We start from the raw sequence: 21965 nt of genomic DNA on the forward strand, positions 1-21965 counted from the left end.
CTGTGTGCTGCCCCCACGAGCATCACCAGGACAAGCGTTTTTAGAAACGAACGAACAAACCTGTGATTCTTCTTGGCCACAGATATTACTCTGTGGATGCAAAATATGAACTTATTTAAATGACCATCTGTGCTGGCTTCTACAATGAAGGCTGGCCTGCCTATGATTCATCCTTAATTCAACCAGACTATTTTGTATTCGAAGCTCTACAGATCCTTAATATATCAATATAGAATACTAGCTGCACTACCCGGCTTCGCCCGGGACTTGTATCCACCACGCCCGGCCGCCTTTGTCTCCCCAGTGGCGATGTTAATACGCCACACCAGTTACTCGTTTTGAGGCTGAATCCCTCCCTCACCACTCTCCCTCCCTCACCACTCTCCCTCCTTCACCACTCTCCCTCCCTCACCACTCTCCCTCCCTCACCACTCTCCCTCCCTCACCACTCTCCCTCCCTCACCACTCTCCCTCCCTCACCACTCTCCCTCCCTCAGCACTCTCCCTCCCTCAGCACTCTCCCTCCCTCACCACTCTCCCTCCCTCACCACTCTCCCTCCCTCACCACTCTCCCTCCCTCACCACTCTCCCTCCCTCAGCACTCTCCCTCAGCACTCTCCCTCCCTCACCACTCTCCCTCCCTCACCACTCTCCCTCCCTCAGCACTCTCCCTCCCTCAGCACTCTCCCTCCCTCAGCACTCTCCCTCCCTCAGCACTCTCCCTCCCTCACCACTCTCCCTCCCTCACCACTCTCCCTCCCTCACCACTCTCCCTCCCTCACCACTCTCCTTCCCTCAGCACTCTCCCTCCCTCAGCACTCTCCCTCCCTCACCACTCTCCCTCCCTCACCACTCTCCCTCCCTCAGCACTCTCCCTCCCTCACCACTCTCCCTCCCTCACCACTCTCCCTCCCTCACCACTCTCCCTCCCTCACCACTCTCCCTCCCTCACCACTCTCCCTCCCTCACCACTCTGTAGAGGACGTGAAACTTTGATGAATTTACCTCAGAGTCGCGTGGTGGGTGTCGAGGCCTAGTACCGTGCAGAGCCTCCGGCCTCGCCTGATTTTCCCACCCGGCTGACGCTGGGTACGGGTGCCGTTTCCCCCCCCGCGCTACAATAATACTGTCTAATCGCTATAATTTTATAATCGACCGACGCTATAATAGTAATTGCACACATTGTGGTGGGGGGGGGGGAGTGAAGAGGACTTGAAACTTTGATGAATTTACCTCAGAGTCGCGTGTTAATGCGTGCGCCTATTTTTAACGGGAATTAAAAATGGCGTCCACCCCGCCGGGAAGGCGTCGCTACCCGTTGCAAGGGGGCAACCGCCGTCCAATGAAAGCGGCGAAGGCGTCGCTACCCGTTGCCAGGGGCAACCGCCGTCCAATGAAACTGCGTATGGTCCGGCGACCCACAGACAGACAGACAGACAGATTCGCGATTTTATATATATAGATAATGAGTCTCTTTGACAGGCGAGGCTGCATTGGTTCATTCGTGAATCCTGCATTTCCAGTTACCACATGCTCAGGCAGCTTCTGTTAGTCCAGATATTAGGGGCTAAACAGGTGTGGCATTGGCGAGAGAAGAGATTGTAGGATGTGGCGGTGATCGTCACGGCCGATGACTGGTATAAGTAGTGTCAATATTGGCCTCTCGAGGAGGCCCGTTATCTATGCTGCAGGGCATTTAAGAGATTATTGCTCTGGAACAACGATTAGGTCAGAGGAGCGACACTCACATGAATGGGTGGAATGCTGGGTTCCTAAAACCCAGTAAGACAGTGGGGTGTGCAGCTGGTTCATCTGTCAGTCATCCCTTGACACCTGGATCATTCCCAATACATTCTGACAAGGAATCCACACGTACATGGCCTGGAATTGCAGCTATCATGGCATTACCACTGCGATAAGGTTACTTCCAATTCGTCATGAATGGTGGATGTTTTGTTTATACAATGTTAATGATCCTTGTGAAATGTATGTGTATTTAAGAGTTTATCTTTGTGGGGAGCTGTGGCGTAGTTATTTCACTGCATTTTGAACTCAACAATTAGTTTGATTATTGCCGACAGCAAACATGATTGATAAATGAAAGCTGAACTTATTGTGGGCCTCTGCTATGTTGATTGATCTTAAATGAATTACATGGTGAAGTGAGGAAGCATTAATACTGAGCAGATGAAGGTGGCCAGGCATGGTTCTGGACACACCACCACCACCTTTATACCATGCGGGTGTGTGACAGTGTCATGTTTGTATTTTCAGTAAAGCATATTAACAATTGAACATGGAGGTTAAATCAAAACAATAGTTTATTTTAGTTTTCCTCTGGAACTTTTTATAAGAATGGAAACAGTAAGGAAAGCATCTCAACACATGCAGCTGAAGTTAGATCTGTTCATCCGAGCATTCAAGCAAATCAGAGCCTGGCTTCACTTGTAAGTTTTGATCTTGATTTGAAGCTTTCGTGACTGCAGGAATCCATACTCTTTGGTTCTTTTGGTAAAGTCAAGTAGGTATAAAATAAAATAAATCACGACGTTTCCATTACAACACAAGCGGTCGTCCTCAGGCAGAAAAAATATAATCCAGCAGTGCTTTATTTAATTTTATACCTTCGTGACTTTACCGAAAAAACCAAAGAGTATCTAAGTTTTCATTGAACATTAATGTATGCATTTCTGCATAATACAAATAGTATATTCAACACACTTTGCTATGTTGGCTGAATTTTACTGAAATAAATATTCCTTTCATACCTAAACAGCCGAAAGTGTGTGCTTGGAGTTTTGGTTAAACATTAATTTTGAAGATACTAGGGAATCCATTCATATTTTTGACCATTTGCCCTCTCATTGTGTGGCTTAACAGCCCGTGTGCTGAATTGGGGAATCTTTTTCACTATATCTTGAATATATGAATAAGTATAGACGTGTAAGTCATGTGTGACTGCGTATATATTCATTCTTCTGTGCCTCGATACTGACGTAGATGGTGTGGATATGTTTTTCTGTCTGCAGCTGATGCTTCCGCTGACGCTTTCTCTGCAGAATTGGTCTGATGGAGCAAAGGCACTCAGCGCAGCTCGGTACAAAAATGAAACAATGCGACCATTATGCAAACAGCACGGATCGTACTGGAAATTTGACACAGCACCAGAGAACGCAAACAGGAGAGAAACCCTTCAAGTGCACTGTATGTGAGAAGGCATTTGCATGGTCATCATATCTTAAAAAACACCAGAGAACGCACACAGGAGAGAAACCTTTCAAGTGCACTGTGTGTGAGAAGGCATTTGCACAGTCATCAGATCTTCAGAACCACCAGAGAACACACACGGGAGAGAAACCCTTCAGGTGCCCTCTGTGCGGGAAGGCATTTGCACAGTCATCAGATCTTCAGAGCCACCAGAGAACACACACGGGAGAGAAACCCTTCAAGTGCAGTGTGTGTGAAAAGGCATTTGCACAGTCATCAAATCTTAAAAAACACCAGAGAACACACATGGGAGAGACACCCTTCAAGTGCAGTGTGTGTGCAAAGGCATTTGCACAGTCAGCAAATCTTAAAAAACACCAGAGAACACACAGGAGAGAAACCTTTCAAGTGCACTGTGTGTGAGAAGGCATTTGCACAGTCATCACATCTTAAAAAAACACCAGAGAACGCACACAGGAGACAAACCCTTCAAGTGCAGTGTGTGCGGGAAGGCATTTTCAAGTGCATTTTATCTTAAAATACACCAGAGAACACACACAGGAGAGAAACCTTTCAAGTGTACTGTGTGCGGGAAGGCCTTTGCACGGTCATCACTTCTTCAAAAGCACCAGAGAAAACATACAGGAGAGAAACCCTTCAAGTGCACTGTGTGTGGGAAGGCATTTGCACAGTCACCATATCTTCATAGACACCAGAGAACACACAGGCATCAGAAGATCCCCAAGGAGTGTAGTCTGAAATCGACTTGTGGAAGTCAAAGTGCTGTAATGAGCTTATGCCTCCTGAAAAAAGAGCCAGAAGTAAATTCCAGCTTGGACACTACGAAATGTATCAAAGTGAAATGTGAAGAGGTGAAAGTGAAATTTGAAGAGGCGACAGTGAAGAGCAAAGAAGTGAAGGTAAAATGTGAAGATGAAGATTCAACTACAAAATCGAACCTTCACATCAGTGGAGGAAACGTGAAGCAGGAGGACAATTCTGACTATGAGGCAGAGCGAGGCAACTCCCAGAAGTTTGTTGAAGTGGAGGTGTGGGTGGACTTCTTAAACAATACAAAGTCAAATAGAGACCCGGTAGATGTGTAGGCTTGAGATGGTGAAGCTCCATTATTAAAGGCCTGTAACACAGGTCTTGTATCTATACCCTTTTTTTATTCATATTAAGAATAATTCTGCCAATACTATATTTCTTTTTAACAGCCACCGGTGGCAACTTGGGAGCAAACAAAGACGAGCGAAAAACCCGTTTCCCAAATCCACAGCAGATGCGTGCACACCTCGCTTCAAAGGCCAGAAAGCATGAAAGAGACAGCCATCAAATGTCATAAAACCTCCCCGACTTTCACACGAGAGGAAAAGGGGGGGGGTCGCAAGAGGGTGTTAGAATAACACCAACACTTCCAAAAGCCCCCCTCACAATACAAGAACAGGCGCCACGAGCAATATATAATTATATTCTTGACGGCTAAAAAAAATATAGAATTAGGCCGTAAGGTGAACAAGGAAAAAGTGGCTAGAAAATGATTTTCGTTCCCACACCTGGGAACTACTTTTTAAATGAATTTTTTCATAGACAAAACCATTTTCGACTTTATGTTAAAAGTTCTCCACAAAATACCCTGCAGTTTTTTTTCAAAATCCATAAATGTATATAATTGTGAATTGGAAAAAACGAAAATCTTATGCTGCTGGTTTTGTTTGTAACTTTATATACATTTTAGCAACACCAAATATCTCTCAAACTGACACTTATACATGTACCTAAACACTTGAGACAGGTTTTGGTGCATTATATACTTATGTGTGAATGTAGACCATGAAATATGGCAAATTTGTAGAAAATATGCTTCAACTTCACAGATTGGCACTAAGCAAAATTAAACAAACATTTTAAATTTAGCAAAACTGTGATGTTTTGTACATCAAAATTTTCAGTAGGTACTGTGTAATCACAGAAAGATACAAATATAAGCACACTTTGGCCCAAGTTGGCTGAAATGACTCGAAATGCTACACTGTCCCCTTGTTTTGGAATGCTGCCAAAAAAAATTACAATTCTACCACAGATTCTTTACAGCTCAAAATCACATTAAATTATAACACAGCGCATATTTACTCATCGGTATCATCCCTATCACTATCAGAGCCATCATCCCATGTAGGTCTTCTGTTTCCTGTGAAACATTTGCACAATTTTGGCACCGACATAAATCAGTACAAGACAGTCTTGCAGACATACAGGAACATCTTCCAGTCTCACATTTGCTATGCTTGCAACTGCAGTGGACTGCCTGCAACACACTTTCAGGGGCAGGATTTCTAGTCATCCAGGTAACTGTTAACTCACCATCCTCGAGGTGCCATCCATTGCCGACGGGTGAAGGGGCACACATTATACCTTTCAGAGAATGTCTCATTATGGCTGCTTGGTAGTTTGCCCTTTTGCAGTGTTGGTACAGGGCGTCACTTGTAAGGGGCATGGATAGTTCTGGAAAAGCTGACCATGCCATACAGAATGCTTTGTATCTTGTATCGTTCACATTTTCGGCAGATGACTGGCCATACAGGTGGCACACATATGTGCAAAGTAGCTCAAAGGTAGACTGGTCTAGGTTAAAACTGCTACCCAGATTTGTAAAAGCAGTCATATATTCCTCTTTCTCACAAGCAACAGAAAATGCCTTTCTTTTGCCTTTGCCATAAAAGGCACTTGTAAAGTCACAACCTGAGAAGGTATGGATCCCAATAAGTGCCAAACAGACACTTGTGCCAAGAGCTGACGACACCTTAGCTAAGTCAATGAGCCTTGTTTTGTTGCCAACCCCCGTGAAAAAATACAACCTACATGGTAAATCTGGCTGCAGACTTAAAGCAATCACTGCCACATCAGTATCAGGGATCTTGATGACTACAGTTTGATGTTCCTGTGCAGCATGTTGTGCATGTAAAAACACCCTGGTGTCACATTCCTCATGATCACATGTCAGATCTTCAACAGCACTGAGAGTATGTAAATCCTCCATTACAGTCACGCAGTGACACAGGTCTCCATGTGCTATGTACAAGCTTAAGTCCTTTCCCACAGTGGTAAGATCAGCCTCTCGCCACACAACATAGAGGAATTCTGCCAGTGCTTCTTTGTTTGTTCCATCTGATATACACTTTTTCCATTGTGTTGATGTCTTATGATCCTGTCCATAAATTTTCACCAGTTGTGTACCACCACCAGCTCTACGTGACCGTTCTAGGTTTTTAATACTCATTTTTGGATACTGGTCAATCACAAAGTCTATCCGTGTACAGTTTGTTTCAGAGAAAGTTTGACTATGTACTGCAGTATGGTCTCTGCCAGCTCTCCAAAGGTACTTGGTATTGACCGAATGGCTTGAATGACTGCCATGCCATCAAAGAAAATAGCTCTACTGATCACTCCATTGATGGATCCTGGGGCAACAACTTTGGACTCGATGAGTATGTCTTGCAGTCCTGCATCTCCAAACCTTTTTCCTAGAATGCTCAGGTAGGACATGCATGTGTGAAATTCACCTAGTCTAATCACTTTACGCTGAGTAAAGTCATCATCTTTCCAGCAGATTTGCTGAGCTTTGGCATATATAGCTTTGTCAAAAACTAACACTATATGGTCCAGTTCTAACTGATTATGAATTTGGACACTTCGCTTCAGAATTGTGTTTACTGTTGACATCTCTGTCGGTGAAGCCTCAATGACTGGAAGATAATACAGTGCTGACTTTTGCAGAGTGCCATCACCTTGAAGTAATGTATGTAAACCTGTCCAGCTTGGTATTGTGCATCTTTCAGCATCTATGGACTTTACAAAAACATATGCCAGTTCAGTTTGTACAGCAGACACCGTGTTCAATTTGTATGTGTCCGCCTGTAATGGAACACTTTCCTGATGAAACAAGTTATGTGGTCCTTGTCTATTAGACTGATGGTACTGTTCGACAGGGATGCTAGGGGGTACTTTCAATGAGGTTTTTCCCTTCTGTAGTGGTTGTCTGTTTGTTGTTGACACAGGTTCAACTACAGAACTTTTCAGCATAATCCCATTTGTGTGGTGGGTAGTTCTACGACCTGACTGTCTCCTCCCCAAAGTCAATATTGTCCCACACAAGTACTGTAGGAACCTTCTTTGAGAATCCCTTTGGTATTTTGTCTCTGCCCTCTATTAGTTGAAGTTGGGCAAGGCTAGTGTCTAGACTGACAACTGTGTCCCATGCTGCACAATGTCCTAGTCTATTTAGAAGTGACACAATTTGTGATGAACCTGTTAAATGGCGAACCGTTAGACCAAGACAATGATTTAGGGGTCTGCCCCCAACCCTTAGATGCAAGATACACAATGTCTTGACAGATACATATCACTTTTAGGTTCAAATCATCTGGAATATCAACATAATGGGCCAGTGTTGGTTCCTCAGTTGCACCAATAATCCAGGAAATCGGATTGTACAGTTCAATTGGAACGACAGATTTTGCCTCGCTCACATTTAGATCATCTGATGTGGGTGGCCACGGGCATTTCATACCGGGAGAGTCACACAGAAGCATATTTAATATTAATGCCGCACTGTAAAGTGTCCTCGTGTCCTCTGAAATATTGTTGGAGGCCATTGAACTTGGTCTTTGTGGACCAGCTTTTGCACTAGCCCTGTTTTCACAGTCACTTTCGCTAGTTACCTCAGTTGACTGTTGTTTCTGTACCTGATGGATGAGGTAGCCTGTCTATCAGCTTATCTGCAGACAATGTCTCAACGAAAACCATCTCACTTATGTTGCGCTTCTTGGGGTAGTGAAACACCAGCTGGGGGAAATTACGGGCCAACCTCCTACTTTTGAAATGTGAAAATGTGAGGGAATTATTAATTAATATTTATTAATATAAAATATTGCTAACTCACTGTTCTTCTGAGGTCACAGTAACTGATGCACTAGACTTTGTCAAGAACCTGGTGTACTGTCTATAACAGGCCTTGTGGTATCGCACCTCCAGAGACAGTCTTTCTCTCGAATATGCACAAGAATGCTAGTGTCTTCCTTCATCTCAGCAGCTTTCAGCAAATTGCCTGTAAATAAATAAATACTAATTAAACTAATAAAAAACTGTGTTAAGAGTTAAACAATAATGAGTGTTCTGGCTGTAGCTGTATGCAAAACAATGCAAATCTGTCTCTGACTAAAATAAACATTACATAAATTATGTAATTGTAATTGAAAGTTAGCCATGGTACCCAGCATAAGGGAATACAAGTTCAAACGTGTGTGTTTGTGTGTGTTTTGTTTTTACCTACGTGCTGACGTTTCTGCCTGTGAAAGATGGTCCTTCTGGCGTTTGCCTCCCACAGTAATGTACTTGTCCGTTTTCTTACAAATTATGCACAAGGCAGAAAGCACAGGACCAGCAGAAGCTACTGGCAGGCCGGTCCTGGACCTAAGTTTTTTTGCGGGACAATCAACTGCAGCGATACTAACGTTACTACCCGATGGCACAGACTGGCCTTGATCTTGAGCTTCAGGACGCTGTGGCCCGTTTCTCGGCCGCATCCAAGCGCTTTTTAAATCCTTTATATTAAGTTCGCTTGCTTGCTTGCGTGCGTGCTTGCTTGCTTTCTTAGGACCGTGCAAATCTTTCGGTCGTTTTTTAACCCACTTCCCGTGATCCAATCAAGCTGACATTTTCCACACAGACTCGTTGTGCCAGACAATTATTGTTCGTGAAAAAAAATTCCCAAAATTTTACACTTTTTAGGCAAAAAAATGTATTTTACATATATTCAAATAGAACTCATTCATGGCTTTGGCTGAACGTCAGAGTGTAAGAGCCCAGAGCGTAACCTCTCCACAAGCCGTGGCGGAGTAGCGCAGTTGGAGCGCCCTCGCTTCCCATGCCAAAGGTCGCGGGATCGATCCCCGCGTCCTCCACAGGCGAATATATTTTTAAATCCTTTATATTAAGTTTGCTTGCTTGCTTAGGACCGTGCAAATCTTTCGCTCGTTTTTAACCCACTTCTCTTGATCCAATCGAGCTGACATTTTCCACACAGACTCGTTGTGTGTGACAATTAATTTTCGTGAAAAAAAAATCCCAAATTTTACACTGTTTAGGGAAAACAAATTAAATATTTAATTACCAATTGCTTAATGGTGGCAGACAATCATCTGACCCATAGGTGGCAGCCATCTCAAGCCAGAGGACGAGAGGACTCTAGCCGCCACGCATATAAAGGATTTATAGTGAAAACTTTGTTTTTACGGGTTTACTTGTCAATGAAACGCCTGTAGCAAGTGGAGTGAAACCCAGCGTCTTCAGGAACATTGTCAAACTCGATTTCTAGACAATGTTTGTATGTTTCTGCTATTCTCCGATTCTCACCTTGCAAAAAAAGCCACCGTTTGACGCAGTTTCTGAATGTATCTCACCGTGTGCGTGTAAAATCCTTTGCTTCTTTCTTTATGGACGTATGTAGCATTGTTTAAAATACTATTTACAGACTTTTGAAGGAGGTCTGGCCGTAATTTTCTCCTCTTCACTACTCGATATTGACAACAAGGGCGCAGACATCTTGGACTAATGTTTACCTCTCGTCCCAAAAAAGCGGCCACCTTATTGGTCTAGCGGGAAGCACGTGACGCAAAGCCTCATCACTGACGATCAAAATATGATTACGCGAGGAAAGAAATATTGCCGACTTTAAACAGTAATAAAAAATAAACTGCAGGATTAGACATGGAGAACTTTTATTTTCACGGCCAAAAGCAATAGATCTTTTTATTAGAATGAAAAGAATGTAGTGGCCCATATATGGGAACGGGATTAAGCGTAAAATGTCTTCACCTTACGGCCTAAATTGTCAACAAGAAGCAAACAAGACGGGTTTTAAACGAAGTTACCAACTTAACCATGAAGATTAAGCAAACATTATCGATCCTCGCTCCAATTGGAAACCAGACTACAGTCTGCACCAGGGTCGTGAATCCTCATTTGTTAATTTAATACTGACATTATTTACCTTTAATAATTTCTACGCGGCATGACCGAAGCATCAAAGAATAATTATGGCAGTCAAGGTCGCTCCTAAGCAAAAAAAAAACATTCCCTAGCCCCGGGATATCAGATAAAATAATAACAGGCTAAGTCAAATAATAAGTACGAAATTAGAGTGGATCTCCTAGGAGAGTTAAGGGCAGAGAAGTCTATCATAATTAACCAACATGCAACACTCCAGGGTAAGCGAGCAGCTCACAGCCGTCTTTGTCTCCCCGCAGCACGGACAGCAAGATTTGCACACGCGAGCAAATAACATTTCCCCATAGGGAGATCAAACCAGATGGAAATACCGTGAACACGGCTACGGCATACCTTGAGTCGCTTGCAATCAAAGCAGCAAAGTGAGTCTCATGTTTTACTTCCAAACCAAACGAACAACTTACAAGGGATGAACGCCCAGAGCGAGGGAAGGGATTATAGAGCTCGCTTAACGCGTAGGCTTTCGCGACCAATATTTATAATCAAAACCCAAAACGTGGATTATAATTTTGCAACCTCGGTGGGAACGCGAGTCGTCGGTCTGGTTTGGTTTGTGTGGCGCCGGTTCGCGAAAACATGGCCTGCTGCTGATGCAGACTGTTTCTACAGTGCATCAGCAGCAGGCCATGCTTTCCCACCTGATGACGGACGCTTGTGTTGCGCCCGAAACGTGATTTATCTTATTTTATACCTAAGTGACTTTACCGACGGAGACTTGTGTTGCCTCCGAAACGTCGTGATTTATAATTTTATTTCTATAATTTATTTTTACCTACGTGACTTTACCGAAAAAACCTAAGAGTATTTACCGAAAGAACCAAAGAATATACACACAATAATGTTAACGTTGTTGTTGAGCTCACGCACCCAAGGGGTCTCTGCTCAAGAGAGGGAGTAATGGAAAAGGAATCTAAATTAACTTAAACTCAAACCCCGCGCTCTCTCGCTCCGCATTACCTCATCGGTGGAGACGCCTGGGGGAGGTGTACCCCTCTAGTGACGTCATGTCACCAAAGTATTCCCCCTCCCCAATCGCTGCTCCACAGCGCTTTGATCGTGACGTCACATCCGGTTGGTCTGCCGATTCTGTTCCAATAAAAATCTTTATTTGGGCAAAGCTACGCACAGTCACTGGCTACAATTAACATAATTAATGCATAAATACTGTCTCGTTCATTGCGACTGGTTCAGCATCCGCGCCCCATCACCCGACATAGGCCTGATTCATTAACATAATTTATTCAGTTACACTGCCGCTCGTTGGGGGAGGGGATTGTGTGTTGAACCCCGCAAGTGACGTCATGTCACCTCTTGCGGCCGCGTGACGTCACGAGATACCAGGAAGCTGCCGCTCCGCGCGCGCTCACTGAGATCCGAGGTGAGAAGTTCACATCGTCGTTGTTGTTGTTGTTGTGGTGGTGGTTGTTGTTGTTGTTTACCCAGGTAGAGCCTCGCTCCTCTCTCTCTCGTAGGGATATCAATTGAGTAGCAATGAGTATGGAATCGATGTCCAGGTTGGAACATTACAACGCGGGGCCTTGCCTCCTGCCCTTGCCTGATTGCATTTGCTTTAATGCTCTCCTTAAGTTTAATTTGTCTTCATCTGGCTCACTACTTTGAAACTTTGTTTCTTTTAAATATTTATACAGTTTTTTATCTTACCAGGCCAAGCCCACTTGAACTATACCGATCTTTTTCAGAGGCGACCTGCCCACAGCAAAGTGGCTTATCAACGTGTGGAAATGTATATCGGTCAAATACTCTAAACGCGTGGTGATGTTGACTCTTAATGTGGAGGAAAAACCCCTGAGGATCCGGAGGAAAATCCACGCGACCACGGGGAGAGAGAGACAGAGACAGGCAAACTTCAAATATACATCCATAATACAGGTTTGTTTGGGTTAGATCGCGTAAATCACTCGATTCAAGAGCCGAATGCTTCACAGGGCTTTACCACATAAATGGAACTCAAAAGAAATAAATAAAACATGTGTCAAACACAAGGCCCGCGGGCCGAATCCGGCCCGCCAGGCCATTTTATGTAGCCCTCGCAGAGGTGCTGGCTGGGGAGATCCCTGCACCAGCTCTCTCTATACTTACAAGTAAGCAGGCGCGCCGCTCGCGCTACCTGCAGTTAGGAGCATCGGGGGTCACGTCTACACTGTCACTGTTTGAAAAATAAACAGTGAAGTCCCGCCGCTCCTCTCTCCAGAGCCGGCCCCTAGAATGTGTTTTTTTTTACCGCGCTAAGTCCCGGCACTCAAAGTGAAACCGTCGCGGGACACAGATGAAAATTTTGCTGATTTGTGTGGGTCGTTCCTTCGCCATATTCAAATAGAAAAAGTTTGGATTCATCTGCTACCAAAATAGTGGTATGTTTAAGGAGTTGTATTGTCTGTCAATATTCTGTCAATATTGTGTATATCTCTGAGTGAGTGTGTCTTTGAGTGTGTGTCAGTGAGTGTGTGTCTGTGTGGGGAGCGGTAGTGTAGCGGTTAGCGCGCTGCGCTATGAACCTGGCGACCCGGGTTCGATTCCCGCTCACGGCCAACACCCAGTGACGATTATCTGAACCGGTCCCGGGCCTCCCCTAGGTCGACTCAGCCTCAAATGAGTACCTGGTGCGGTGTGTAAACATCGCCACTAGGGAGACAAAGGCGGTCGGGCGTGGTGCTGGCCACCCCCTCGTGTACCGTTCCGGCCTTCATAGGTGCTCGCTAACAGCACTTGCCCCTACAGTCTGTTAAGGTTATACGGGGGGATCTTTGTGTGTCTGTGAGTGACTGTGTGTGTATGAGTGTGTGTGTCTGTGAGTGACTGTATGAGTGTGTATCTGTGAGATAGTGTGTGTCTTAACTCCATCAAAAAAGTAACCTGCAGCACCACACCTATTACCATCATTAGGAGAAAAAACGGTGATCCAATCTCTGACCCCCAGGAACAGGTTTGCAGATTTGCTGAACATTTCTGTGAGGTCCTGGGGGAGGGGAAATCCTTCAGCCAGAAAAACAAAGTGGGGATGACCCTGCTGAGGCTGCGGTGCCTCAAATATTGGAAGAAGAAGTCACCTCCTGTGAGTGGCTGGCAGAGGTGCCATCTGTTGAGAAAGGACTGAAGGCGATCCAGAGTCTGAGACCAGGAAAGGCACCAGGCAGAGATGATCTCCCAAGCAAAATGCGGAGGGAGGGTGGCTTTTGTGCACAGACTGCCCTACATGACATCATAACAACAGTCTGGACCACTGGATGGGTTCCGCAGGATTGGAACGATGCCCTGGTGGTCCTCTTTAAGAAGGGGGACTGCTCAGACTGTAACAACTACAGGGGCATCTCACTCCTCAGTGTGCTGGGAAAGGTCCTGGCAAGGATTATTCAACATCGCCTTGCTAGGCACGCTGATGAGAGGCTTGCGGAGCTCCAATGCGGTTTCAAAAAAGGGTGGTCTTGCACAGATGCCATATTTTCTGTCCATCTGTTAAAGCAGAGGTGTAGGGAATTCCAACAAGACCTACAACTCTGCTTTATTGACCTGGTCAAGGCCTATGATACCCAGGTAAAACTATGTAGCCGGGAGAGCCATTCCCTGTACACCTTGGGGTGCGACAGGGATGTTCTCTGGCTCCCACATTATTTAACATATTTTGACCATGTAGTTTGTGAAGCCTTCAATACCTGTACTGGGGACATTTTCATTTGGTACAGATATACTGGGAGGCTGATCGATGCCCGGGTGCGGTCAAAGGATGGCTCCCTATTGGTCAACCACGTTATGTATGCCGATGATTTTGTAATTTCTGCTCGTTCAGAGAAGGAGTTAGAGACGCTTCTGCTGAAACTGGAGGGTGCCATTAAGAGGTGTGGCCTTACCATCAGCCCCACCAAAACTAAGCACCTGTCTGGGTATTTTGTACCATCGGACACTCCACCCCCACAACTCCCAATCGGTGATGGGGCAGTTGTGGAGAGAGTCGAGAGTTTCCCATACCTGGGCAGTGTGCTCATGACCGGCTCCGGTTTGGCAGCGGAGGTCTCACTCCGAATCAGTCGAGCGGCAATATCTTTTCATCAGTTGCATAACGCTGTGTGGAAGCTGCCTGGTCTGTCGCTCTGCACGAAGCTTCAGGTCTTCTCGGCCACAGTCATTCCCTCCCTTCTCTACGCTTGCGAAATGTGGACCCCCCTAATAGAGCATCTTCGCTGGTTAGAAACATTTAGTCTGGCCTGCCTACGATCCATCCTGGGTTTAACCAGGCTGGATTGTGTGAGGAGCTCACAAATCCTTGAAAGATCTGGGCAAAGTCCCATCGGTGAGCTCCTCCGGCAGGCAAGGCTGCGTTGGCTGGGTCATGTAGCTCGCATGCCCAGCCAACGCATGCCTAAACAGCTTTTGTTCGGCCGGATCAAGGAGGCTAAACGGGCGCAGCACGGGCTGGAGAAGAGATGGAGTGATGTGGTACAGGAGGACGTGGAGCAGAGTGGACTTGCCGATGACTGGTACCAGCGGTGTCAAGATCGGCCTCAGTGGAGGAGGCTCGTGAAGGACGCTACTGGGCACTTGGAGGCAGTCGCCCTCCAACAACAACGGAGGGCGGAGGAGCGACGCTCAACAACGAGCGGAGCGCCGGGTGGCTAAAGCACAGCAAGTTGGCATAGTAGGGGGCACAGGTGGTGGATCAGCTAGTCATCTCGGTCATCTCAGTCAGTCGACCCGTGGCACCTGGGTCTGCCCCGTGATCTCCTGCCAGCGGGCGTTCGACACTTCACGTGGCCTCAAGGTACACATGGCCTGGCACAAGCGTCGTGGTGACGTCACCGCCACTTATTGGCGAATGGCGGTTGTTGTTGTGGTTGTGTGTATTAGTGAGCGGGTATTAGTGTGTGTTTGTGTGTGTGTATTAGTGTGAGTTTGTGTGTTAGTGACATAGTGATATACACACAACACAACAACTGCCATTCGCCACTAAGTGGTGGTGACGTCACCACGACACTTGTGCCAGGCCATGTGCACCTTGAGGCCACATGAAGTATCAAACGCCCGCTGGCAGGAGGTCACGGGGCAGACCCAGGTGCCACGGGTCGACTGACTGAGATGACCGAGATGACTGGCTGATGCACCATCTGTGCCCCCTACTGTACCAATTTGCTGTGCTTTAGCCACCCGGCGCTCCGCTCATTGTTGTGAGCGTCGCTCCTCCGCCCTCTGTTGTTGTTGGAGGGCGACTGCCTCCAACTGCCCAGTAGCGTCCTTCACGAGCCTTCTCCACAGAGGCCGATCTTGACACCGCTGGTACCAGTCATCGGCAAGTCCACTCAGCTCCACGTCCTCTTGTACCACATCACTCCATCTCTTCTCTTTAGCCCGTGCCGCGCCTGTTTAGCCTCCTCGATCCAGCCGAACAAAAGCTGTTTAGGCATGCGGTGGCTGGGCATGCGGGCTACGTGACCCAGCCAATGCAGCCTTTCCTGCTTGAGGAGCTCACCGATGGGACTTTGCCCACACACAAACACACACACTAATACACGCTCACTAATACATATGCACAAACACATTCACAACGCTCACTAATACACACACTAATACACACATACAGTGGCGTAACTACCATGGTTGCTACTGGTGCTGTGGATGTATGGCATGTGGTGGTTGCACGTGGTTGCCTGGTAGTTTAGGGTGGCCCAGTGGTGTCTAGTTACACCTCTGGTCACATCACGTGACCTCCCGGCGCTCAGGTACCGTGACATGTGCGGTGACGTGCAGGAGCATGGCTGCACGAAATAGAGAGTCTGAGAGCAGCTCTGTCCTATCCTGTCTAGGAGAAGACATCAGGAGACGGTGGATGAAGTACACATAAAGCATAGAAAAAGTAAGTGCTGCTGCATATAAAAAAAGTCATTAAAAATGTGCTGGGAGCCTTGGCAGTCCTGGGATGCATTGGCACGTCTGATGGTCAGATTGATAAGTCTGGGAATGTATTGGCAAGTCTGGGGGTGATGGTTACATTCCACGGCAGGTGGATCGGTACACATTGGATATACTGACCTATTCTGTCACTTTACAGAGGTATAGGGACCATAAACTACGATCAAACAGCCCCAAAATGTCCAAGAAAAGAAAAGTTGATGCAGAGGGAAGACAATTTAATGAGAGATGGGAAAGCAAATACATGTTTGTGCTTAATGAAGACAAGCCAGTATGTCTTATTTGCTACGAGGCAGTGGCAGTGATGAAGGAATATAATTTACGTCGGCACTTTGAGACCAAACACGGAGCCAAGTATGCTAACCTTAACCACCAAGAAAAGCAACAAAAAGTCCAAGAATTAAAAGGCAGCCTGCATTCTCAACAGAATATTTCTGCAAACATTACAGCAAAAAATGATGCAGCAGTGAAAGCCAGCTTTGTTGTGGCTGAAGAAATCGCCCGAGCTTCAAAGTGCTTTTCAGAAGGTGCATTTGTAAAGCAGTGTATGCTGAAGGTATGCGAACTGGTGTGCCCTGAGCAGAGACAGGCTTTTAACAATATCAGCTTGTCAAGAAACACTATCACAGACCGAGTCAGGGAACTAGCAGGTAATCTGACAACACAGCTGGCTGAAGAAGCCCGCAGTTATCTCGCGTTTTCATTAGCTGTTGACGAAAGCACTGACAATACTGATACAGCTCATCTATCCATTTTTGTAAGAGGCGTGAAGGCAGACTTGTCTATCAGTGAGGAGTTCTTGGATGTGGTCGCCATGCACGGGAAAACAACTGGGAGGGACATATTCAATGCAGTGGAGGAGTCTGTAAGTAAAATAAAATTACCCTGGGAAAAGTTGGTGGGGCTTACTACTGATGGCGCACCTGCAATGTGTGAAGAGAGAACTGGCTTGGTTGGACTGTTGAAAAATAAAATGCAAAAACCGCTAATAACTTACCATTGCATTATCCACCAAGAAGTTCTGTGTGGCAAGATTCTGGAACTGGATAACATAATGGCCACAGTCACAAAAGCTGTGAACTTCCTTCGTGCACGGGGCCTGAATTATCGTCAATTCCAACTATTTTTGAAGGAGGTGGGCACGGAACATACGGTCGTGCCATACCATACAGAAGTAAGGTGGCTGAGTAGGAGCACCATTCTCAAGCAATTTTTTGAGCTTTTGGAAGAAATTGCTCTTTTCACGCAAAGTAAAGGGAAGCCCTTGCCCGAACTTTCAGATCCAAACTGGCTGTGCGATTTTGCCATGTTGTGTGATATAACAGAGCATCTCGCCCAACTGAATCAGAGGCTGCAGGGCCGCCAACAAGTCATAACGGCCATGTACGACGCAATCACAGCTTTTCAGGAGAAACTGCGCTTATGGAAGTCCCAGCTTGAACAAGACAGTCTTGCCCACTTTCCTATCTGTCAGAGCATCTCAGCCTCATTCCCGGGTGCTTTTTCATGTGCTCGATTGGCTACCAAAGTGAATCGGCTGATTAATGAATTCGATCGGCGCTTCTCTGACTTTAAAGAACAGCATTTAACTTTTACCAACTTTGCCAATCCTTTCACTATTGATGCTGACAGTGCACCACATCACCTTCAGATGGAATTAATAGAGCTTCAGTGCAACAGTAGCCTGAGAGCAAAGTTCCAGGATACTTCAGTCGAGGACTTTTACCGTCTCATCCCCCCTGCTTTGATGCCACAGCTCCGACTTCAAGCTGCCCGTGTTCTGTCCATGTTTGGAAGCACCTACCTATGCGAACAGATGTTTTCAGTTATGAATCTGAACAAGACCAAGCACAGATCACGCATCACCGATGACAACCTCCACGCTGTTTTACGGATTGCTACTGCACAAGACCTAAAGCCAGACATCGACGGACTGACCTCAGGAAAACGGTGTCCGCTTTCCAAACAGAAAACAAATAAGTAAGTATTTTTTTTTTCAATATCACAAAATATATTTCAATCAAGAATATGTACAATGTGACAATGTTTGCATTCTAATGGTCACTCTTTCATTTAGTTTGTTTTGTGTTTGTTATATGCAGAAATTGATCAATGGATGAGGAAGGTGTTTGATATGGTGTCTCAAGGTGAGGTGGGATCTACCTGATCTGTACAGGGCCAGACAACATCACCTTATCAACTTTATATGCCACAGATTGCACATTAGATCAGAGCACAATTATTTGTTTTGCGACAGTTCTGCCTGTCTCAACTGGGACCAAAAAGTTTAGCAAAGTTAATGTAACAAACAGTGCTTGTTAATATTTGTCTGTTTAAAAGAAATAACTTTCTGTTACCAAAACTAATTTTTCAATCAATTGTACAATAGTTGTACACTTGAATAGTTTGCTGATCTTTAAAGGTGTATTTAAAAAAAATTGATACTACGACTGGATACTCCTGCTGTGATGGAGTGACTCATGCAGCCAGCTATGGCTGCAAAGTTTGGTCGTACATGTTATCTTTATCGTTTATTGTTAAATTTGAATCACAGTTCCTATGATCACTGTTACATTTCGATTTAAAGCTTTCGTGACTGCAGGGATTCATCTTCTTGGTTCTTTCGGTAAAGTCACGTAGAATGGAAATAATAAAATAATAAAAATAAAACATAAAATAATTCTCACGACGTTTCGGCCACAACGCAAGCAGCCGTCCTCAGGTGGAGAACACGTCTGTCGAGGAGACAGAGTCTGAATGACACGCCCCAGGCTTGGAGCGACTATTTAAGCTGGGATGGAGGGGCGAAGAGCGCCTTGACAAAATAATTTGCATATGGGAAATGCAGATATGCGATTAGTACTACTTGTGAAATGCGTAGGAGATTTGGCGAGGGGTTTAAAGTCATTATGCCCGTGCATTATGCAGGATTAGCAGCATCAAAGGAGGGAATAGGGGTAACATTAATAAAGGGAAGGAATGTTAATAGTATGTAGCTGCAGTAAATAAACCACCACGTAAACAACTAAAGTATAAACTACATAGTATCATCAGTATACTAAATATACTCTCCCATTGACATATTTCGTTGCTTCCTTTCACGCGACGGTCAATGGTATATTGTATAGCTGATTGTATAATAATAAATAGTATACAATTGTAATGTTTTATACAATGTAAAAAGTAATATATAGTATCGTAATTGTATAGTGAATATACAGCAGTGTGATATAGAGTAGGGTAGGTAGAATAATACATAGTGTAATATTACAATGTATAAGGTTTATAGCAATACAGTATATAATTTAATGTTGGGTTTGTCTATGGCAGTATATAGTACGGGGTTTCCCGTGTGATGTAAGAGAATAAAGTTTAGCTGGAAGCACATATTTTTTGCGACGTAGAATTGTAATGTATTACTTACTGTTAGTAGCTCAGCTTATTGGAGAGTATATTTAGTATACTGATGATACTATGTAGTTAATACTTTAGTTGTTTACGTGGTGGTTTATTTACTGCAGCTACATGCTATTAACATTCCTTCCCTTTATTAATGTTACCTCTATCCCCTCCCGTTGATGCTGCTAATCCTGCATAATGCACGGGCATAATGACTTTAAACCCCTCGCCAAATCTCCTACGCATTTCACAAGTAGTACTAATCTCATATCTGCATTTCCCATAAATATGCTAAATTTCTCTTGATATGCAAATTATTTTGTCAAAGTGCTCTTCGCCCCTCCATGTGTTCTCCACCTGAGGACGGCTGCTTGTGTTGTGGCCGAAACGTCGTGAGAATTATTTTATTACTAGCGGTTAGTACACGGCGTTGCCCGAGCGAAAAAGACAGACACATGTAGTTACACACGCAAATCCATTGATACACACACATAGAGTTACATGCACAAATGGACTCACATACAGACATAGACTGAACAACACCATTCGCCACTAAGTGGCGGTGACATCACAACAACGCTTCTGCCAGGCTATGTGCACCTTGAGGGCACGTGAAGTGTCGAACGACCGCTGGCAAGAGGTCACGGGGCAAACCCAGATGGCACAGGTCGACTGACTGAGACGACTGGCTGATGCACCACCTGTGGCCCCTACTGTGGCAACTTTCTGTGCTTTAGCCACCCGGCACTCTGCTCATTGTTGTGAGCGTCGCTCCTCCGCCCTTCAGGATGCTACTGGCCAGTAGCGTCCTTCAGCAGCCTCCTCCACAGAGGCCGATCTTGACACGGCTGGTACCAGTCATCCGCAAGTGGACTCAGCTCCAAGTCCTCCTGTAGCACATCACTCCATGTCTTCTCCAGCCCGTGCCGTGCCCGTTTAGCCCCCTCGATGCGGCGGAACAAAAGCTGTTTAGGCATGCGGTGGCTGGCCATGCGGGCTACATGACTCGGGCAACGCAGCCTTGCCTGCCGGAGGTCACCGATGGGACTTTGTCCACATCTTTCAAGGATTTGTGAGCTCCTCACACAATGCAGCCTGGTTAAACCCAGGATGGATTGTAGGCAGGCCAGCCTAAATGTTTCTAACCGGCGAAGATGTTCCATTAGGGGGGTCCAAGTTTCGCAAGCGTAGAGAAGGGAGGGAATGACCGTGGCCGATAAGACCTGAAGCTTAGTACGGAGTGATAGACGAGGTAGCTTCCACACAGCGTTACGCAGCCAATGAAAAGATACTGCAGCTCGACTGATTCGGAGTGAGACCTCTGCTGTTAAACCGGAGCCGGTCATTAGCACACTGCCCAGGGAAACTCTCTCCACAACCACGCCATCACCAATTTTGGGAGTTGTGGGGGTGGAGTGTTCGATGGTACAAAATAGCGAGGAAGGTGCTTAGCTTTGGTTGGGCTGATGGTAAGGCCCCACCTGTTGGTGGCAAGCTCCAGGTTCAGCAGCAGCACCTCGAACTCTTCCTCCGAGTAAGCAGCCATTAGCAGATCATCGGCATACATAACGTGGTTGAGCAATAGGGAGCCATCCCTTGGCCGCACCCGGGCATCGATCAGCCTCCCATTGTATCTGTAGCAGATGGGAATTCTTCCGGTACAGGCATTGAAGGCTCGAGGAACTACGTGGTCCAATGTGGGAGCCAGAGGACATCCCTGTTGCACCCCAAGGTGTAAAGGGAATGGCTCTGACTCACGGCCACGTAGTTAAGACGCGGGGCCGCTGACCATCATGAAGGTCCTTAAGGATGGTGATGAGTGGGTTCGGGACTCGGAAAGCACAAAGAGCAACCCAGAGGCCAGGCCTACTGATGGTATCATAGGCATTGACCAGGTCAATAAAGCACACGCATGGACTAAGATGCACACATGGACCTACAGACACGCAAAGAAATGGAGTTACACTGACTAACATGGAGCCATGCTCACACAGCGACTAACACACACACAGATGGACTGAGACACACACACATATGGACTGACACACACAAACACATCGACTTACAGACACACACACATATGGACTCACACAGACATGCACTTGAGATACGCACACATGGAGTTACACAAACATATCGACGTACACATACAGCGACACACATACATAGAGTGACACACACATTGCCGTACACACACATAGACATGTGGACTGGCACACAGACATCCACTTGAGATATACACACATTGAGTTGCACACGCATATATGGACGTACACACATACAGCGACTCACACACACACACCGACTCGCACACAGCAATACGTGGACTAAAACACACATTGACGTAAACACACATGTACTTACACACA

At 45.8% G+C, this 21965-nt stretch overlaps 1 pseudogene across 1 annotated transcript in view; it reads left to right on the forward strand.

Annotated features, from left to right (window-relative positions):
- Positions 1-21965, forward strand: part of LOC144953534 (uncharacterized) — a 69148-nt pseudogene that overhangs the window by 31751 nt on the left and 15432 nt on the right. The window contains exons 3-6 of the transcript XR_013640824.1: positions 3050-11656; positions 16092-16141; positions 17954-18177; positions 18300-18344. The product of XR_013640824.1 is annotated as an uncharacterized LOC144953534 (transcript). The remainder of the gene's footprint in view (positions 1-3049; positions 11657-16091; positions 16142-17953; positions 18178-18299; positions 18345-21965) is intronic.

The sequence above is a fragment of the Lampetra fluviatilis genome, chromosome 78 (assembly GCF_964198595.1).
Source record: "Lampetra fluviatilis chromosome 78, kcLamFluv1.1, whole genome shotgun sequence".
Taxonomy (NCBI): Eukaryota; Metazoa; Chordata; class Hyperoartia; order Petromyzontiformes; family Petromyzontidae; genus Lampetra; species Lampetra fluviatilis.